Source organism: Macrotis lagotis, chromosome 4 (assembly GCF_037893015.1).
Source record: "Macrotis lagotis isolate mMagLag1 chromosome 4, bilby.v1.9.chrom.fasta, whole genome shotgun sequence".
NCBI classification, from domain to species: domain Eukaryota; kingdom Metazoa; phylum Chordata; class Mammalia; order Peramelemorphia; family Peramelidae; genus Macrotis; species Macrotis lagotis.
In genome coordinates, this window is record NC_133661.1 from 168,215,914 (window position 1) to 168,238,183 (window position 22,270).

At 35.8% G+C, this 22,270-nt stretch overlaps 1 protein-coding gene across 6 annotated transcripts in view; it reads left to right on the forward strand.

Annotated features, from left to right (window-relative positions):
- The window catches only part of RAB27A (RAB27A, member RAS oncogene family), a 78,640-nt gene that overhangs the window by 14,831 nt on the left and 41,539 nt on the right, over positions 1–22,270 (forward strand). Inside the window, exon 1 of one of the 6 annotated variants that reach the window (XM_074234637.1) lies at positions 563–8,938. The exons of the other annotated variants lie outside the window; for them this stretch is intronic. The gene's annotated coding sequence lies outside the window, so the exon portion shown is untranslated. Of the gene's footprint in view, positions 1–562; positions 8,939–22,270 lie in introns of those variants that run through there. 6 annotated transcript variants of the gene reach the window in all.

Below are 22,270 nucleotides of genomic sequence, written 5' to 3' on the forward strand. Positions count from 1 at the left end.
TTTTCATTTCCTTCAAGTTGTTACCTCAAATCCTTATAGAAAGGTGGCAATCATAGGATCATATATTTAGAACTCAAAGGGACTTAAAGAGTTTATCTAGTTCAGTCTCCTTATTTTACAGATGAGGAAATGTAAGAGGTTAAGTAATTATTTGACATCATATAGGTATTAGTGGCAGAGGCAAGATTATAAACCTTGTCCTGTGATTATATGCTTTTTTCCTGCACAAATAATATCTCAGAAGTTGAAAACTTTTTCAGATGTTAATGCAATTTTCCCAGTATTCAAGATGACTTTTTCTGATTAGAGTCACTTATTTATGTGACAGTGGGATAAAAAAGATAGCAGTCTATCTTAGATTCCATACTTTTTCTATTACTTCTATTATAGTTCTACTTTGAGATAAAGAAACTCCATAGGATTCAAATGCCATAAGAATGTATAGCACTGCATTAATAGTATAATTATGACTTCAATTTTTTTCTATTTTTTTTTTTAGGTTTTTTTTGCAAGGCAAATGGGGTTAAGTGGCTTGCCCAAGACCACACAGCTAGGTAATTATTAAGTGTCTGAGATCGGATTTGAACCCAGGTACTCCTGACTCCAAGGCTGGTGCTTTATCCACTATGCCACCTAGCTGCCCCAATTTTTTTCTTATAGATATTTAATCTAGGGTGTACTAAATGTATCAGTAAAGTTTTAAGTCTTAGCTTAAACTGTAGATTTTGATGACCTTTCAGATTTCTTTGATTTACATCTGTGTGTGTGTGTGTGTGTGTGTGTGTGTGTTTTCTCATTGGTCAAAATTGATTACTCAATTATCTGTGCCGTTGTGAAGGATAGAGTCCTTGAGAGCTTGGGAGAGAAGACATCCTAGATGATTCTAGCCCTCAGAGAAGACAAACACATTTTTAGATGCTTTTCAGGGAGAGGTGCTTGAAGGTAGATAAAATCTTTGCTTTTTTTGTTTTCTTTGAAGCTATAAACCAAGATTTTTCCAACTTCATCCCTTCTGTAGGTACAAAACATCGAGTAATTGATATTAACCAATGAGGAGAGTCTTACGCAAATGAATTTTAATCTCATACGCATACATCATCCATATCTATTTGTAATTTAGGAAGGCTGGTGTAAGTGATGACCAGTGGGGTATAAAGGAAAACTTAGAGAAAGAAAACTTGGGATCAATTCTTGCCTTTGACACTAGCTACATGGCCAAAAACCAAATCACTAAACTCCTTGAGCCTCAGTTTTCACATTTGTAAAATAAAGATAATTAATTCGATAGTACCTATCTCACAGAGTTGTTGTAAGTTTAAAATAAGATCATAATTGGAAAATATTTTTCAAAACTTAAGGTACTTGTAAATGTGAAATATTGCTTATACAAATTGTTTATTTAAAATTAATTCAGGTAGCTAGGTGGTACAGTGAATAGAGCACTGGACTTGGAGACAGGAACACCTGAGTTCAGATCCAGTCTCAGATAGTTAATAGCTGTGTGACCCTGGGTAAAGTCACTTCACCCTGTTCATCTAAGTTTTCTCATCTGTAAAATGAGTTGGAGAAAGAAATGGTAAACCTTTCTCTTGCCTTTGCCAAGAAAATCCCAGATGAGGCCAGAGAGAGTTGGATGTGACTGAAAAATAATTGAACAACACTTAATAAACTTTATTATTACACTTTATAAACTGTTTATTATTACATAAGTTAGCATTACAGTGAGATTGGTACAATGAATAGGATTGGGGTTAGGACATGTTAACTGATGTTCCTAAAAAAAAATCACCTTAGGTTTTATTCTTTAATACTTCCATCTATGACTTCGATAATGGAGTAGATAACATTCCAAAGAAAGTCAGGTCCTCTTCAGTGAACTAAATGGAACTTTCAAACATATGTTATTCTCCTTTCTAACAACCCTTTCCTCTGGCAATTAGCTTTACTATGTTATTTTTGAGGTGGTATTCTAATTTATTTAGAACTCTCTATTAGTCTAAAAAAACACTAATTCAGAAGAAATAATAATCATTGCTGAAATATTTTCTTGTCCTTCAAAATTTGTTTTTGATGTATTTTATTTTTTGCATCTTGTTCACTTTCAAATATATTCCTTGTAGCAAAAGCCATCCCTTGAAACAAAAAAGAAAAAAAGAGGAAAAAAACAAATGCATCAACTAAGTGTGATGATACATTCAATGTCCCACATCCCTGGAGTAATCTTTAGCAAACTTTATGTATCTTTTACATTACTTTCATGTTTTCTTAATAAAACAAAATGATGAACTTATGTTGATTAAGAAAAGTGTTTTAAATAGGAAGTTTTTTTAGTGCTTTATGTAAGATATTCAGTAAAGTCATCCTTGCTCAAAAAAAATAGAACAAATAATTGAATCTTGGTAAGCTTTTGAAAGCGGGGAAGGGGAATCATTTGACTCCTCAGACCTAAGACCACATGACAAACAGCTGAGAGTAATTAGATAGAGTGAGTTTTTACAAAGATGCTGTATTTTCTGTGATCCTGTAGTTAGAACAAGTCTCTTTGGACAGCCTATCAGCCTCCAGTCTTGACTTTTAACATTTTTTTCTTTCTTGGAAAGATGAAAGGTAATCTTCCCCATATGTACATGTGATTGAAAGACACTCACTTGCATCAGTGGTGGGATCTCTGATCGCTAAAGAATCTAAAGAAAAACAACCAATATTTTGCTTTCCCTTTGCAGGTATGTTTAAGATTTTCTTTGCTTAGAGGGACTTTGCTTTCTGTGACCATATTAATCATTTTTGATTTAAATAAATTTAGCCTTGCATGTATTAATTTAAATCTCATCCCCAGACTATAACCACAGGTAAATTTCCCAAGTTTAGTTTGAAAGTAGTCTTAACTGTAAGATAATGACTGAATTAATTTCTGTTTCCCTCATATACCAAAATCTAATGAATTTTTAAAAAATAGTGGATAATCTGTTTAGAGAATTTACCTAACTCATAAATTAGATTACTAAAGCACTCGGTTTAGTTTCCGATGGCTTGTGCCATTTTTATCTATAAATGTAGGTACTATCTTATTCAATGATGGAAAGCTAGATGTAATCTTTGTATTTTTACATACTCTGCATTTCTTACTTGAGCTATCTGATCTAACAAAAATTGACTTAGAAAAAAGAATTGTTTTTTCCTTTTAAGTTTTAATACATTAGAGGAAGTATGATGGGGAGACTTCTAAGGACTTTGGAGAAAGCCAGGTTTGGATGTCATCTTTGACATTTATTGCCAAGCCTCCTCATCTGTAAAATGGGGGAAAATGAATATCTGTCATACCTGCCTCACTAGGCAAATGAAATAATGTCAGTGAAGCACTTTCTTCATTTTAAAATGCTCCATAAACAACTGTTGTTACTAATGTTGTATTTTCTAAATGTTCGAATAACAGTTTTATGTTCTACTTTGGAAAGGTTCATACTTAGTTATGTATTTAGATTACTTTTGAAGAGAATTGATTGCAATGATTATAATGTAACATTCATTGTGCAAGAAAATATTTATTGTGAAAATAGAAGTTTGCTGGTCAGTCTGTGGTTTATTGTTGCTGTATAGTTTGTTTATTTTTATTTTTATTCTTTTGGTATGTTTGTTTTTTAAACCACAAGAAGGATTCTCAAAAGTGAGAGTCAGGAAGGGCATTTTTATCATGACGTCTAGTCACCACACAGATACCTGCCTCTTCCTTTTTTGCTTGTGGTCACTTCACTGACAGTAGCCACAGTAGAGGGAAGGTTCTCATGGTGACTGGGGTAGGAGGAAAAGGAGCCAAGAAAATCACACCCTCAGCAAGATGGTACCTATTGCTCATCAGTGTTTACAGTACACAGCAAGGGCAAAAAATTCTCTTATCTCCTTTAATCAGGTCTTAATAATATTGTCCTAGATTCAACAGGAAGAGGGAATAAAGGCCATGTATGTTCCATTATTTTGAATTTCCCTTGTTGCTTTTGCTTTTGTTGGTATTAAAATCAGAACTACCAGTGGTATTTTCTGGCCCTTTCTGACTTATCACTTCCATGACTTATTTTGTTCTTGGCTCAAAATCTTCATTGTGGCTATTAAAAACATTTTAAGGAGCACAGTGGATAAAGCACCGGCCCTGGAGTCTGGAGTACCTGGGTTCAAATCCGGTTTCAGACACATAGCGTGTGGCCTTGGGAAAGCCACTTAACCCCACTTGCCTTGCAAAAAAAAAAAACCTAAAAAAATTTTAAAAAGAAGAAACAAATAACTAGCTGCAAAAGAGATATACTTATTACAAATACTTTAAATCACCTTCATTCCTGAAACTATCTCTTCTTAGTAAAAAAAAGCTAACATCTATAAAGTACTCTAAACTTTGCACAACACTTTATAAATATTTTCTCATTTTATCCTCACTAGACTAGGAGGAAATTACTATCATTATCCCTATTTTACAAATGAGGAAACTGAAGCAGACAGAAGTTAAGTGTCTGGAGTCTCACAGTAAGTAAGTGTGTGAACTTACGTCTTTCTAACTCCAGATCTGACACTCTTCTCCATCCAGTTGTCCTCCCGTTTACCAAGAATAAAAAAGGAAGCAGAAAAAAAAGTTTAGTAGACCTTTCAACACATCAACTCTTGGTCCTCTACTTCTACAAATAAGGAGGAAAAGGTGGTTTCTTTTTCCCCCCTATTCTTTCCATTTCCCTTGTTGTCATTACAGACATTGTTTTCCTGATTCTGCTTATTTTACTCTGCACTAGATCATTAAGGTCTTCCTCTGCTTCTGAGTTTTCAAACTTGTTTCTTGCTATACAATAATGTTTAAGTCTAAACATTTAAGTCTAAAATTTGTTTTGCCATTCCTTTTGAGCCTGCATTTGCAAGAGGAGTTTTACATTTTCTCAGTCAACAATCACTGAAGTAGACAGTTCTATGCTTCATTTCAGAGACTTAAAGCTCTATGGTACAGTATTCTGAGAAAGAAATAATAACCTGATGACAATCTGATAGCTCAAGTATGTGGCTCAACTTCCCATCAACTCCATAGGGAGCCAAGGACTGTCTTAAGTTGAAGATCTGTTGTAGTCATTCTGGGAAGCTGATAGCATCTCTTCCATTCACCTCAAACTTGTGACAAGCCTCTCTCCTTCCTGTGTTATCTGAGTGGTGATCTTCTAGCTGAGAAGGACTGCTCTCATACCCAATATCCCTGTGAGAGACAAGACAAAGGGTCCATGGAAAATTGCCTGCCTTTTCAAAGAATGGAGAGACATGAGCCTGTGTTAAACTCATGCTTCTATGAATCCCCAAAGCCTGTGGATTATTCCAGCTTTGAAAAATCTACTGTATTTTGTTCACATACAGTTTTTTTCCTCTCTCAAGGTTATTCAGTTGGTGGGTCTCAAAGCTGTTTGGGATTTCTTCCTAGTAGACTCAATACATCCTGGCCACTTTCAAACTTACTTGGAGTATTTCTGTAATATCTTTGGTATTTATTTGACTCATTTCTGTCTAGTTTTATCTATCATTAATCAATTTGGATTTCACTTTTGAGCCAAAACAACCGATCCCTGCCTTTTTGAATGGATATTAATATCCAGTTTAGTTTGAAAGCTTTTTTTAAACTTCAGTTCTTCTCCACATCATTTAGACAGGATTTCCTGGGTTTCATGTGTGGACATGCTTTTTAAAATTGAACTTGAGAAGAAAAGACTTGTGGAATTGGTTTGGGAGGGCAGACTTTGATTTTTACTTGTCTTCAAGAGCTATTTTAGGGAAAGATAGATCAGATTTGTTCTGTTTGTCCTTAAGGGTCATTCTAGTAATAGTGGGTAGAAATCAAAGTGAAGCACATTTTGGCTAGAAGTAAGGAAAAACTCCAGAACAACTTATACCATTCAAGAGTGGAGTGAATTGCTTTGGGAAGTAGTGAGTTCCCCATCCTCCGAGCTGTGTTTGATAAAAATACAGTAAAGAAACTTTTCAGAGACTAGTCTGAGCAAAAGAAAGTTTTTATTTGCTTTTCTTGAGAGAAGGGCAGACTCATGTTCAAAGAGCTGCACCTGAAGGACAGTCAAGCAAGATTATATAGGTCCTAACACAGGTCCCTCTCCCTAATCACCTTCTCCTTTAATCCACTGGCTAGTTCTCTGGAGGTACAATCTTATTTGAGAAAAATCAACCACAGCAACAGGCACAGACAAAAGAATGAAATGTTTTTCATAATATTTTTCCCATCAGATGATGAGGTAACTTAGGACCTTCATCACTATCTTAAATGAAGTAATGTCTATGGTTAGACCATCCTCCCAGTTTGCAAAAATTATCTTATCATAAAGCAGGTGGCTCATGAGCTTCTCTTTCAGAATGCAAGGTTTATCTAGGAATAGTCCAATAATAATAGTTTGTTTTTCTTAACATTTCTTAACCCTGAGAGGACTTCACTAGGAATATTAACCCTGTGAGGGTTTCACTGGGAATATTCCACTCAGAGGTCTTCCAACAAAGATATGTTTGTGAAAGGGATCCTTTTTCTAGTATTGATCAATTATCTGGTTTTTGAGGTCCCTTCTAACTCTGAAATTTGGTAGTTCAGTTTCTCTTTGAAGCCAAATGATTATATTTGTGATCTGCTAATGTGTGATGGAGAAGGGGAATGAGTGGAGGCAAGAGGAAGAGTCAGGAGGAGTTCAGTTTCAATTTTTTCCCCTCCTTTCCTAATCTTTATTTTATGCCATATTTTGTATTTTATTTTAGGAAGTATATTTTCCCAAGAAATCTCAGTGATGGATCAGCTGCTAAGGAGTATGGGTTATCCTGTGGAGTTTCACATCTTTTTATATGCAGATCCTTTATGGATACCTATTTACCTAAGAATATCTTGTTAAAAAAATAAAATTTAGATGCCATATTTTAGAGGAAAGGAAATAACTAGTCTTTCATACATTGCTTACATTATTTTTTAATATATACTATGTCTATACCATGTTGAGAAAAGATTTAAACTATGTCTTTATTTGGTCACATAGTGGAGCATTTTTCTGTTGATGAATAGTCTTTTTTCTTCCTCTTGTCCTTAAATCATTTACTGACAAGTCAGAATAATTCCATCCTTAGTCAGAGTTCGGGGTGTGGACCAGGGACCCTTCTGGCTCTGTTAAGTTGCAAAATATTTATGAACAAGTGTGCAGAAGTATGTCTGTGGATTGCATGCTCTTTTCAGTGACAGGAAACCCATTATCTCTACTTCCAGAAGCAAGAATAGGAAGATATGGCATCAATGCTCAGAACAAGGTCAATTGTGGTGTTGAAATTAAACCCCAAACATAACTTGGAATCCTTCAGAGCAATTCTTTTAAAGAAATGTGGATTCTATTTAATATTTGTGTGACCAATAAATCTCTCAGACCCAAATAGCATGTGTATACCATGCAGCTAGATGGTGTAGTAAATACAGCCTTAGACATTTATTAGCTGCCTGACTCTGGGCAAGTCACAACCCTGTTTGCCTTAATTTTTCTAATCTGTAAAATGAGCTGGAGAAGAAATTGGCAAACCACTCTAGTATCTTTGCCAAGAAAACACTCCATTTTAATCTTAGATCAGATATACCCTAGGGAATGTAATTATTTTTGACCAATACATTTGTTTATGAATAAGTGGACCCTGATATATCACCATGAGAAGGGAGAGAAAGAAAAAGAGAAAAGAAAAATTGGAGTCATTATAGCTTGGGAATCAGAAAATATGACTAGAGTCAAATGCCTAGGTAAATGTTCTCACCTGAAAGGTGATAATGGTCTTTTCTGTAATACTTTCTTCTCCTGACTTCAGGCATTTTCATTGTATGTCTCCTGTACCTATAATTCTCTCCCTCCTTATCTCTGCCTTCTGGATTTCCCAGCTTCAAGTCAGATCTCTTTCTAGTTCCTCCTTAATCTTAGATGTTTTCTTCTGAGATGATCTCCAATTTGTCTCATATATATTTTATTTATGTATATTTAGAAATGATTAATAGCCAATTATTTGAATCCCCCCCTTTTCTAAAGTCTAATTTCAAAAATCCAGTCTCTGGAAGGACATTACTGATATTGAGATTGAACTAATTTCTTAACAATCTTGTTCAGACTCAGACCAAGTGGAGAAGGCATTGTATGCTATTCAGTTTTATGTGGAGATAAAATTCTTTGAATAGAGTGCCTAAGGCTTGGGATAACTTAGAAGTAAGTGATCTAATCAAAGTTCATTTGAATTAATTTGAAAGTTCATTGCAATATTGATTCTCTCATTAATTGTTGTTTGCCAACCTCAGGGAACACCCCTCTTCCAATGGGCATATAAGCTATGAACCCACTGTCAAGCTGATCTTTGATCTAAGAGAGAGATGATCAAATGACAGTCTTTTTTATTGATGAACATATTGTTGTTATCAATAAAATGATTAAATTACTCAGAAATTATGTCTCAAATATTTTAAACATCACAGTTGTTTGATGTTGTCTTTCCAATCAGACTGTTAGAGCAAAGACTTTTTTTTTGCTTTCTTTGTATCCCCCCTTGCTTAGTACTTATTACTAGTAGACAGTGAATATATAATAACAACAGTTAGCACTTATATAGTGCTTTGAGGTTTGCAAATCTCCAACAACCCTGGAACAGAGTGTCATTATTATCTTTATTTTGTTGTTATTTTTTAGTTGTGTCCAATTTCATTTGGGGTTTCTTGGGAAAGATACTGGAGTGACTGGTCATTTCATTTCCTTCTCCAGTTCATTTTAAAGATGAGGAAACTGAGACAGACACAACTAAGTGACTTGCTCAGGTTCACATATCTGGGAATTCTCTGAGGGTAGATTTCAACTCAAGAAGAGGAGTCTTCTTGATTCCAGGCCCAGTGCTGCACCAACTGCTGCCCCCTCCTAAATGGGTGAGTGAAAGTAATGTTTTGGTTGCTTTTATATAGGGAGGGATACTGACTGAATAGAAGTAAGGTACCAAACTACACAGAATTTTAGAGGAAGCATTACTATAGTGGATAGAGGGAGGGTGATATAGATACAGTTCCTGCTTTGACAGTGACTAATTATGTGACTGTCAGCAAGTCATACTACTTTTCTGACAATGACAACAACAGAGAATAGATAATGAAGCATTCTTCCCTCATCCTGGCAGAAAGGTGGAGGGTGAAGAGGGCAGAATACTCTCTCTCTCTCTCTCTCTCTCTCTCTCTCTCTCTCTCTCTATATATATATATATATGTATACATATATCCAATATATATATAGTTGCCATATTGCATGCCCTTGCATAAGACACATATTTGTGAGACAGAAGTGTAGGGCAGGGGCAGAAAAGTTGACCAGAGATATTATTTTTGAAATGATTATTATAAAAACCAAAAATATATCATCTTGTATGTTAAAAAAAGATGATCCAGAGACTCTGATATTGAAAAACAAAAACAACAATAAGAATAGCATGAATTTATATAACTTCAAGGTTTACAAAGTACTTTATGTATTAATTCATTTGATTGTCACAAATACTCTGGGGAAAGGTGCTATGATTATCTTTGTTTACAGAGGAGGAAAAAGGGAGACCAATTAAGAACCCTGAGATCATAGCCAATGTCAGAGGCCAAATATGAGAATTCAGTTTTTGCTGATCCAGGTTAATTTCTCTGTCTACTGTGCCACCTAGCTGAGACAGCAGATTTCAGAGCAGAGTTTCTTAACCTGATGTAGATTTAGGTAGGTGGATGGATTTTAAAGAGTCCATGAACTTAGAAGGGGAAAAAATACACCTTTATTTTCACTAAATTCTAATTGAAATTTTGTATTTCCTTCAATTATTTAAAAATATTTTTGAGGAGTTCATAGGCTTCAGCAGACTGCTAAAGGGGCCCATGATATGAAAAAGATTAAGAACCCCTTCTCTAGAAAACAGTAATTCTAACTTTGACAGCGGAATCAAAGAATAATAGACTGGCAGCTAGGTGGCACAGTAGAAAGAGTGTTGGGTCTGATATCAGGTAGATAGTTCAAAATCCAGGCTTGAATACTTAACAGCTGTATAACTCTGAACAAGACATTTAACTTCTGTCTGCCTCAGTGTTCTCACCTGTAAAATGGGCATTATAATATCATGTATTTACCAGGTTGGATGGGGATCAAATGAAATGATTTTCAAAACTTGGGTAGTTTGTTAACCTTTATCTCTTCCTTCCTCCTAATTGGAATATGATAGTGACATGTAACAACACATTAATATTAAGTTAAATGAGGGTGCAAAGAAAGGGACTGGAGAAAAATTAAATTAGAGTTGTCTGCTTTTTCTTACTCATGAGATTACAATGTTGAACTAAAGGGTGAATTTCTGATTTTAGGGGAAATAATGGCTAGGATTGAGATGACAGTATACTATGGCCAGAATTAGTTCCATTTTTATTAATTTTGCAAGGTATTAGGAACATATGTCTAATTGTTATGTATGTGGAAAACACATCAGCTTTTTTGTGTACAAGTAGTTTTGTCTGTACAGCCTTGGGATTACCAGTTTTCTTGGATTCTTTCAAGGCTCAATTTAAAGCCTACTTTCTGCGGGAGGTCTTTTCCCAGTTGCTTTTACTGCTGGTGCCTTCTTCTTTTAGATTAAATTTCTTTTCTCTAACAAGGGACTTTCAGATTTCTCTATCAGTAAAGCTACCTATCTTTCTTCAAGTTGTTTAACCTCGAATCTTGGAGTCATCACTGACTAAGCAGATGGGTCTCAGTTACCTCACCTGGAAAATGAAAAGGTTGAAATGGATGAACTCTAAGTTCTAACTTTAGAATCTATGATCTGTGAGTATATGAAATGTCTCAAACTCCTCCCTTCTTTTTTCTCATTTCTGCCACACTAGTAAGCTTCTTATCACCTGATATCTGGATTGTTATAGCAATCTCTAAACTAGTCTTCCTGCTTCAGTTCTCTGCCTAGTGGTTCCTTTGGTATTCAACACTGTATTTGACTGACATCAGTACTTCAAAGATTTGTAATTTCATTGGTATAAATACTCTCTTTGCTGAAGCTGACCACAATTCTTACATGGCTTCATCAGTAGGTTTTGGAGAATTGTGACTTAAAAGTGTTCAAAATGTCAGTGAGCTTCTTGGACTTAATGAGGATCATCCTTGTTAATGAGGATGATAGACACAGTCCATTGATGGGCCTATGCTCAGTCTTTCCAGACCCACCAGTCACTGCAATAATGAAACAGTGAAACAGGACTTTAACCAAGACAGGGAAGTGTATTTAGCCTTTCTAAAATACTGCTTTCATCACTTTCTGATTATAGAACCTTCAGTGGATTCCCATTGAAATTGAGTGTACATTTCTCATCCTCACATTCAGTGAGGTCAGATAAGATGGGGTCACTGAATGTGAGGAACCTATTTTTTCTTTTTCTTTTTTTGAGGCAATCAGGGTTAAGTGACTTGTCTAGGTTGCATAGCTGGTGTCTGAGGCCAGAATTCAGTTGACTTCTTGACTCCAGGATTCTATCCACTGCATCAACTAATTGCCCTCCAACCCTATTTTTCAATCCCTGGCTGTCCTATGCTCCATTCAGTCAAGTTGGGGTTTTTGTTACTTCTTTGTCAGGGACTGTTTTCTTGTCCTTGATTTCCCAACTCTGTTCCAGTGTGCCTTCCTACCTTGGTCTGTGGTCTGAGGTCTTGCCAGTCTCCTAGGAAGGCTGGAGTCTTCCTAGGAGTATGTAGGCAGCTCACATCACCTTCACCTTAGGACCAAAATCTATTTTTACAACTTAGACCTAGATGCTGATCTTTCATAGTTCAGATTGCAACTTAGGTTACCATCTCTGTTTTGGCTTAGGCCTTTGTTATCCTTGTTCTCTAGTATCCTAAGTTAATCAGTTGTTATTCAGTCATTTTACTCATGTCCAATTCCGTGTGGCCCCTTTTGGGGTTTTCTTGGCAGATACTAGAGAGGTTTGCCATTTCCTTCTCCAGCTCATTTTACACACGAATTGAGGCAAACAGAATCACACAGCTAGTTAAGTGTCTGAGTCTGGATTTGAACTCATGAATATGAGTCTTCCTTATTCCCAGACCCACTTAGGTTCCACTGTGTCACTTAGTTGTCCCAAGGTAACCAAGAAGCAAGCATTTTTATCAAGTTTACTATGTGTATACTATGTTAAGTGCTAGGGATACAAAAATATTAGTGAAACAATTCCTATCCTCAAGGAGTTTACATTCTTAAAGAGAGTCATTTGCACACTTAAGTAGATACATAATAAATATGATACTTTTTTGGGTAGGCACAGAGAACTATTAGGATCAAGAAAGATCTTAGATAGTAGTTGGTGGCATTTAAGTTGAGTTTTGGAAGAAAGGAGAGTTTTTAAGAAGAGAGGGGAAGGGAGGGTTCATTCCAGGCATGGGAAAAATCCTACCCAAAGACCCAGAAGCTGAAGATGTGTGAGGCACAGCAAGAAGGTCAGTTTGGCTCATCCAAAGAGTGAGTAAAATAAACTTGGAAAGGTAGGCTGGGACCAGACTCTAAAGGATTTTAAACACCAAGCAGAGTAGTTTGCATTTGAACCTGGAGGTAATAGGGAGCCATTAGAGCTCAATGAACTGGGAAGTGACATGGTCATTCCTGTGTTTAGGATTATTATTTTATCAGCTGGTTGGAGAATGGTTTGGAGAGGGGGAGAGACTCGATGCAGAGAAACCAATTAAGCTAAGCAGTTGCAATTGTGAGGTAAGCAACCTGAACTGGATGCATATCAGAGATACTATAAGGCAGAATTAACAAAATTTGGCAACTGATCATACATATATGAAATCATGCAAATGTTACATATCATCTAGAAACACATGAATGTGCACATATATAACCATAGATAATGCATGACAAAGTAACAAAGTATGATCACACATGGTTAATATGCTATTACATGTATAACAAACACTACATATATCACAATCACATGTGCATATATGTATATTTGACAATACAATAGAATAATGTGCATGCAGACATATCATTATATATGTGTATTCATCACCTATATTATATGTGTGAATGCACACACATAAGCATGCATACTCATATATATTTGGATAGATGGATACATAGATAGCAAGGGAGAGTGAGGGAGCAAGAATGAATTCTAGGTTGTGAACCTAGGAGATTAGGATTGTGATATCCCTTATAGAAGAAAGTTCAGAAGAATTGGGGGGATATTTTAGCTATGATCAGGTAGATAAGTCTGTAGAACATTCCATTTGAAATGTCCTCTAGGCAGTTGCCTGACTGGAATTTAAGAGGGGTGAGTAGGGCAAGATATATAGCTGTAGGAAGCATTTGCAAAGGAATATTAATTGAATCTACAGAAATGATAAGCTTATCAAAAGAGAAGCTAAGACCCAGGGCAGAATAATGAACCCACTGTTAGGGAGGGTAAGAATTTGGACAATGAACCAAGAAAGGAGATTGAGAGAGATCTGTCAGACTTTTTGATGAACCAAAAGAATGGTATGAAAATCAGAAGTAGAGAGAATATCTGGAAGGAGTGGGCTGGGTTACTTTATGTCTGCTTCCTGATTCTCCGAATCTCTTGCCAGTCTACAGTTATGTGCTCTTTCTTGCCTGAGCAGTTCTCTCTGGATTCTGGACTCTGCCTCAGTTGTTGTCTACAAATTTGACACTGCCTGCCTGGATGCATAGCTCCTTCCTGCTTCTCCCTGTCTCTATTGTCTTCTTGGGATATAACCACTGTCCTGCCTGATCTTCTTCTATCAGTTGTGTTGTTGCTAAAGTCTTGGTATATATAAACATATAATGATCATTCCTGCTTTTGCTCATCCCTCCCCTCCAACCCCCACACTTCATACACACCTGCAGTGGCTTTTTACCTTGTCTCTGGCTAATCAAATCTAGCCGTTCCTACAAGACCAATTCTAATTGAGACTGAAACTTTCTCAAATGATCTGGTCCATACTGCTCTCCTTGATCTCCTATAAATTCAAATATTTGGGCACTTCATTATGATTTACCTTGAATTGCCCTTCAGTTGTTTCCTTTGTTTTAATTTTGCCTCTTTAACTAGATTATTGTCAATTATTGTGCTCAAGAAGTTAAGATATTTCTTCCTTATCACCCTTATCACTTGGCACAGGGTACTTCATAAATGTGAACTGAATATGAAATTCCACCCTATCAGATAATCAAAAAGGAGCAGATGTCCCAGGGTCAAGACCCTTTCTGAATCACTCCCTAACAAAGCCAGCAGTTAAGTAGAATGAAGAGAGCCAAGGGAAAGGGAAGTGTTGGAGAAAAACTGAGGTTTTTCCTCATCTTCACTTTTGAGTCTTTCTTGTTGGGCTGATTTATTGCTGGTTAGTGAACAGGGAAGTTCTATTTGGAAGAAAAGCAAAATAAATACTTAGCTATATGGGGAACCTATAATGAAAGGAGACTGAATGAATAAATGAATGGAAAAGAGAGCTATTAAGCACTTACTGTACTCTAAACCCCACAGTAATTGCTGAGAAAACAAATACAAAACTGAAGCAATCCCTGCTCTCAAAGAGCTTATATTCTAATAGATGAAGATATTAGTTTATATATGAGCAGGGTCTTTTGGTCTGGGAAGTCATAGACATGGTGAATAGAATAATAGGATAGTCTATTGATAATGTAATTTTAGAGATGGTACTCTTGATTTTGTTACAGTTCTCAGAACAAGAAGTAGAAAGTGAGGAGTCAAGTTGGGGCGCTTGCCCCGAGTATTGCAAGAGCCCAAGGAGTTCAGAGAGCAGTAGCTGAGTGGCTTAGCTTCTCTCAGGCATGATGTCTGGAGATTTGATTTAGAAGGAAGAACAGCTGGACCAGCAGTGTGGAAAAATGTCCCTGAAGCAGATGAGACTGCAAGCTTCCTGGGAAATTAGAGCTAGAAAGCAACAGAAATTGAAAATTGAAAAGTAAAAGATGCATTCTATACCCTTGGGGAGCTGGTTTGGTTGAGAAGATAACTTAGTCACAGAGCAGAGTTCATAACAAAAAGCTTTCTGTAGGTGAGTTTTAAATATCTTATTGCAGGGCTTAACTGTAGAGTGAGTAGGGATAAAGGCATCTGACAACTTTGGCTCAGTTTATGATTAATGTGTTGACCATGGTGGTTGCCAGCTCAATTAAATGGGAGAAATTAAAATATTTAGCCCTGTCATAAAGGAACCTTGAGGAAATGAAGATTATAATAGGATGGACTAGGGGGAAATGTAGTTGATGAAAAACAAAAGATATCATTAAAAATGTTTAAAAAAGAAATGAATAAAATGTTCCAGTTGTAGCTTCTCCCTTTCCATGGGCCAATGATTCCATTAGCTCAGGAGTCCAGAAGAAAGTGCCAAACACAGGCCTTTATAATATGGGACTGAGTTTGTGAGTTATAATTGTAATCTTTTTAAGTGTCCTATTTTTTAAGAGAGATTTTATACTAGTAAGATATATAAACTCTTCTGTTACTTCTACGTTGGTTTTTGCCAATCTTCATTCTTCTTGACTTTTCTGAAGCATTTGATACCATTGTTCACTTTCTCCTCTTGGATACTTCTCTCTAGGTTTTCATGGCACTGATTCTTCTATCTATATAACCATTCCTTCTCAGTCTCTTGTTAGATCTTTATCCAAGGACTCTTATTTTTTTCTCTCTACATTATCTTCTTACCATTCTTTCTGTATAGAGCCCAATGCTTTCTTTTTTGAGAACAGTTGGCACAATGGAAAGAGTCTTGACTTGAGTCAGAGGATATGTTTTCAAATCCCACCTCTGGTGTTTACTACTGGGTGTCCTTGGTTGAAACATTTAACCTCCTTGGACCTCAGTTTCTTCATTATTAACTATGGGTCCCTCAAGGCTCTGCCTTGGGCCTTCTTCCCTTCTCTTACATCATCTCACTTGGTGATCTCATCAACTTATTTGGGTTCAGTGATAGGGATGGGATATATGATGTCATTGATGTAAGGATCTCCCAGATAAAGAAAGACTGCCAGTACAAATTTGCACTTTTTTAAAAAATTTACCTTCTTAATTCATTAGCATTAGGGTACTAGATAGTTTATTGACTTGTCCAAGTAGTATACATCAGAGACATACCTTGAACCTATGTCTTCCTTGCTCTCTAAGGTCTCTATATCATACAAAATCTCTTATAGTTATCAAATAAAGAATCATTGATTTTTCTTTTTTTAAAGATTGAATATCATTCAGGTTGTCAGAATATATATATATATATATGTATATATATATATACATATATATATGTATATATATTGAAGTATCTCATAGCTTGTATTCCTAAAGGTAAATTCTAAATATTTAGCTTTTTTTTGGTGTCTTCTGACTGATCTCCTCTTTCCTGAAATATAATTGAAATCCCTTCCTGAAACCACCCTTTTTATTGGGTGTGGTAAAAGTGCCATATCTTTGATTAGTTTTCCCTCCCTCTTTTCATGTGAGGAACATATGTCCTTGAGAAGGAACATTGGCTTTTCTCCCAATTTGTGTTCAAAATCATCTACCTTCCAACTCAGATTTAGCATGGAATCACTTGTATACACCTACTCTATGTGTTAAGCAAAGATTCCAGTTCTGGTTGACTATGATCCTCATTAGGAACCTTTTATGATCCAATATATTTATCTCTTTGTGTTCAGTCTTGTTTTCTCCTTCAGTTTTACATTACTTTTTTCTGAATAATGCAATGGGAAGAATGTTGAACCTGTCACAGGACCCAAGTTCAAATTCCAGAACTATACTTATTACCTATGTGACTTTGTGTGAATTACTTAACTTTAATTTCTCTGGCTTCAGTTTCCTCATGTGTACAATGAGAAGGCCAAATTTAGTGATCTCTAAGGTCTCTTTCAGCTCTCAATCAATGATTTTTTGATCCTTTCTTCTTTGCTTATTTCTCAAGAATTAAAAAGTTAGAGAAAGAAGATAATTTCACAAAATTAGTCAACACAGTTTCACACAACCAATGGAGTATGACAGTCCTGCAACATTTCACTGGTCATTTTTCTCTCTACATTATCTTCTTACCATTCTTTCTGTATAGAGCCCAGTGCTTTCTTTTTTGAGAACAGTTGGTACAATGGAAAGAGTCTTGACTTGAGTCAGAGGATATGTTTTCAAATCCCACCTCTGATGATTACTACTGGGTGTGTCCTTGGTTGAGACATTTAACCTCCTTGGGCCTCAGTTTCTTCATGTGTAAGATGAGTTAGTTAGATGAGATGGGTTCTAAGTCAGTTCTAGATTAATGATATTCTGATCTCAATTCAACTTCATTAATTCATCCTCATGATTCAACAAAAGCTAGCTTTTCCTTTTTTTAAACTTTTTTGTTTTAATTCTTGTTCATTCCTAGTTGCTTGTTATATTGTGCTATGTGCTATATATTTATGTTATATTATGTTTCCTTTTTCCCTCTTCTTTCTTCCTTCATGCAGCCCACTGGATTTCCATGGTCATACATTTTTTTATATTGACTAATTCATATGATCAATTATCATTAATGTTGTTTATAATATAAATTAGAATATATAGAATTAATAGTATTAACTATTATATAACTTTAAATAGTTATTAATGTTAATATTATTCATATGATCAAATGCTATCAACAAGAGATCCTTGGTTAGGTCACAATAAAAAAAAACATTTTGCCATCCTCATTTTTAATCCATACCTCATTTTTATGAGGGTTATCTTGAAATTGTAGATTTTCATATTTTTTTTGTGGAAACTGAGTGACACATTTCAGAATGCATGAGAATTTGATTGGATTCCTTTATGATGGTTAGCTGGTACCAGATGTCAGTAAATAGTCCTTGTGAAAAACCTGATACACAGGGCCCACCTCCTTCTATAAACTCTAGCTGATGGAAATGTAAACAGATGACTCATGACCTGATAGTCTATGTACTAAGCAGGTGGAACAAGGAAAGGCTTCTTAGAGCAACAAGAAAGATGTCACTTTGGCCTGTTGCAGAATATTTCTTATCCATAACTATGAAGGAAATAAATTTCTTTATACTTAAATTATTAAGAAATTGTTTAGGAAGCTGTTTAAAATGGTCCTGTGGATACACACATACACAGACACATAATTTATGTATTATATATGCTTGTGTACATTTGTCTACAATGCATATAAAACCACACTTAAATAAATGTCTATATCTATATCTATATACTTATAATAAAATTTTGCCTTTCTTTTCTCCCTCAGTTAACTGCCTTTTACCCACATGCAAAAATATAGAGCTCAGAAATCCAGGTGCAATCCACAGCTTAAGTGGCATTAAAATGACTTCAGATGGCCTAATTTGTGGCTCTATTTCATGATTTTCCTGTGAAGTGATATACTATTTATATCTAATATACAATTTCCTGTGAAATTTCATACTGTTGCAAAATTTATAACCACTTTTTTTCAAATCTGTGGCTAGATACTTTGGCTCATGGTTTTATTTTCTTATGACTGTACTGTCTTTTTCATAAATTTGCATGGTAACCAGATGTAAACTCTGCAATAGATTCTGTAATAATAAAAGTTACCTTCTGGATCCCTTGATGAGGGAAGAGACCTTTTTGATATTTAAACATATTTTTAAAAAGTTTCTACTTCTACCCCCCATATTTCATAGATTTTACCTGAACATTCAATTTGAATTTTATATTAGTATTAACAATATAGTCATTACCATCATTAGAACTCTCAGGGCCTTTTTAATTGTAATGTTCTTCAAATCCATGCCTGGGTATTTACTCAGGGTTAAGTAGTGCCTTTGTATTATACAGTTCGAGATGAAAATCTTCTGGAATGTTGAAACCTTGGGGGAAATCTCCTTCATACAAAACAGTATGCAGAAAAAAAATGATTTTTTTGGAGGGGAGGTTAAAATTTGTGCAGTACATATCTTTTAAAATGACCATTTTGACGGAAAATTTTTAGTTTAGGAACATAATTATGTATAAGTTGATTTGTGCACAAATCATTGCTATATCTAACTTAAAATTATTTTAAACAATCTTTGTTGTTATTCACTTGTTTTAATCATGTCCAACTCTTCAGTGACCCCTTTGGGGATTTTATTGACAAGTGGTTTGTCATTTCCTTCCCCAGCTCATTTTTATAGATGAGGCAAATGAGGCACATGGAGTGAAGTGACTTGTTTAGGGTCAGATAGGTAATAACTAATGTCTGAGGATGAATTTGAACTCCTAAAGATGAGACTTTCTGATTCCAAGCTCAGTACTCTATTCACTATGCTATCAAGTTGCCCTTTAAAATCTTAGCCATTTGTAAAAATTAAACATCGACTATTTTAAAAGTTTGTTATGATGTAATTATAAGGAACTTGAAGAGCTTACCAATTTTTGTCAGGCAATGAAGGAAAAAAACTTGAAAAAAAAAATAGTTGGATTCCAGTAAAACAAGAACAGTGATGCAAGTCCTTGGCTGCTTATAAACTAATCTTCAAGTTTCTAGAATAACTCTAGATTTGGAAAGGAATAAGACCTTCAAAAATCTCAGAACTTCTTTAGCTGTGAAGAAGCAGTTCTTTAATGAACATAGCCAAGATAGGCTATGACTAAAAAATCAATTCTTCTTCTGTGGTGGGATCAATCATTTAGCAGAAGGATTGTGCTATGGCATGGCTGAGAGCCTCAATCAAAGGTCCTTGTTTAGCACCAATGCTGCTAGTATAAGTGTGATAGAAGGGACAAGAGATGCCTGAGACAAGATAGTCAAAAATAGAGAGGAAGAGCAAAAGACAGTGGTGGAGATCAACTGTGGCAGCCATACTGAGAAACTGGGTGGAGGAGGGATAAGAATAGTGTAGAGGAGGACAGTGTGGATGGTGATAGTCAGTGATGAAGAGAGGGAAGAGGGAAAGACTCTGGCAGCCAACTGAACCTCAGGGCTTGTCTTTGGAAGTGTAGTGCATTGCCCTGTGTGTCTGAAAGTAAATGGGGTTGTTCAGTCATTTTTCAGTTGTGTCAGACTCTCCTTGCCCCATTTGGGCTTTCCTTTTTTTTTTTTGACAAAGATACTGGAATGATTAGCTATTTCCTTCTCCAGCTCATTTTACAGATGAGGAATCAGACAGAGTTAAATGACTTGCTAAGAGTCATTCAGTTAGTAGATGTTTAGATTTGAACTCAGTTCTTTCCGACTCCAAGCCAGGCACTCTATTCCCTAGCTTCTCTAGGTGGAGGTGAGAAGGGAACAGGTAACTATTAGTCTTGCACCTTGATGACCCATCTGGGCCACACTGAAGGCATACAACTAGTATATAATTCATCAGACTGGGCACAATATTCATTACATGGCATTTTTTATCTTTAGTATGTCATAGCATCATCATTTAAGACCTGGAAAAGACCTTAGAGGCCATCTATTCCACCTTTTTTCCTCACTTTTATTGGCTAACAATTTATAGGTGAGTACCAGAGAGTTTAAGTGACTTGTCTATAATCACACAAATTATAGGATCATAGATTTGTTGATAGTAAGGAGTACTGTTGGGATTCAAACCCAGTTCTTTGATCTCTGACCCACACTATCTCCAGAAGAAATAATGTTCATGATGATACTGAATTTTCAAGAAAACATTAACATTTTAAAATTTTGTTTAGTCAAGATTTATATTAATAAGTTCCACTGAGTTAAGTGCTAGGAATATTCATTCTACTTTGTATCTGCTGCCCTGCCTGGATGCAACAAGAGTTTCCTTCCTTCCCTTAACTCTCAGTTATCTTGTATCATCTCCTTTTCTGCTTCTTTTTGTGTGCTGTCTGAGGGCAGGGACTGGCTATCTTTTTATCAGTTGTATCTACAGCACATAGGACAGTGCCCAGATCCATGCCTGGCTTATTTTAATAAATGTTTATTTTAATTAGATATAAATATATCTTATTAGATATTAGATATAAATTTATCTACTTGGTCTGCTCTCAGGGAGCTTACATTCTAGCTGAGGAAGACTATATCAAAAGAAGTTGAGGGGCGGCTAGGTGGCGCTGGGGCGGCTAGGTGGCGCAGTGGATAAAGCACCGGCCCTGGAGTCAGGATTACCTGGGTTCAAATCCGGTCTCAGATACTTAATTACCTAGCTGTGTGGCCTTGGGCAGGCCACTTAACCCCATTTGCCTTGCAAAAACCTTATAAAAAAAGTTGAAAAGGGGGTACTTTGGGAAAGAGAAGGAGAAGGGATGAAGATATCTGGCAAATGAAAACATTATAGGGAAATTCCAGGAGTTTGAGGAATGCAGTCTGGAGTGGAAGGAAGATATGGTTGGCCAGGGTACTCTCCTTAAAATGGAAGTTTGAGAGGAACTGCCAATCATTTTGTCAATACCATGGCTACTTGAGGCTTCAGGATAAATAATTTTCTAGGGCATGGGAGAAAAATTATGTAAGAGTCAGTTGTGCAGTCTGGAAAGGAATAAAGGCAAGAACTTGGGCAATACATACTAACTTTTTCTTAGGAATTAAAAAAAAGCTATAATTTATATAGTGCTTTAGGGATTGCAAACTGCTTAATCTAAATTATTTAATTTGCTTCCTCATTTGCTCAAAAGACCTGTGCAAGTAGGTCCTGTTATTATCCCCATTTTATAGATGAAAAAGCTGAGTCACAGGTAGAAATTGTCTATGAGAGGGTTTAAACTCAGGTCTTCCTCATACTAAGCCTTGCCATCTATCTACCTTGTTAGCTAGTTCTGAAAGAAAGAAAAACAGGAAGGAAGGAAGGAAGGAAGGAAGGAAGGAAGGAAAAAGTAAGGAAGAAAGAGGACAAGAAAATAGGGCTAAATGGTTTAGATTAGGGCAGTTAATGCATGTGGAACTTAAAACAGAACAGTATGTGCTGTTTATTGTCAAAACATATGCTCATCACTAGCAGACTCTTCCTATTTAAAAAAAAATAAAAAACACAGAATATTAAACAGACTATTCATTTTAAGAAAAAAAAAGTCTAAGAGGAGGGGGAAAGTGGAAAAAACCCCATAGAACATTTGCTTAATTCATTTTCTGAGTTGTCTCTGGAAGCTCCTTATTACCCTCACAGTGGATACTATGCTAAGACATATCCTCATTTTCTCCTGATCCATCTGGGTCCAGTGACCAGATATGGAACAGGATGACTGAAGATGGCCCTGGATTCAAGGCAA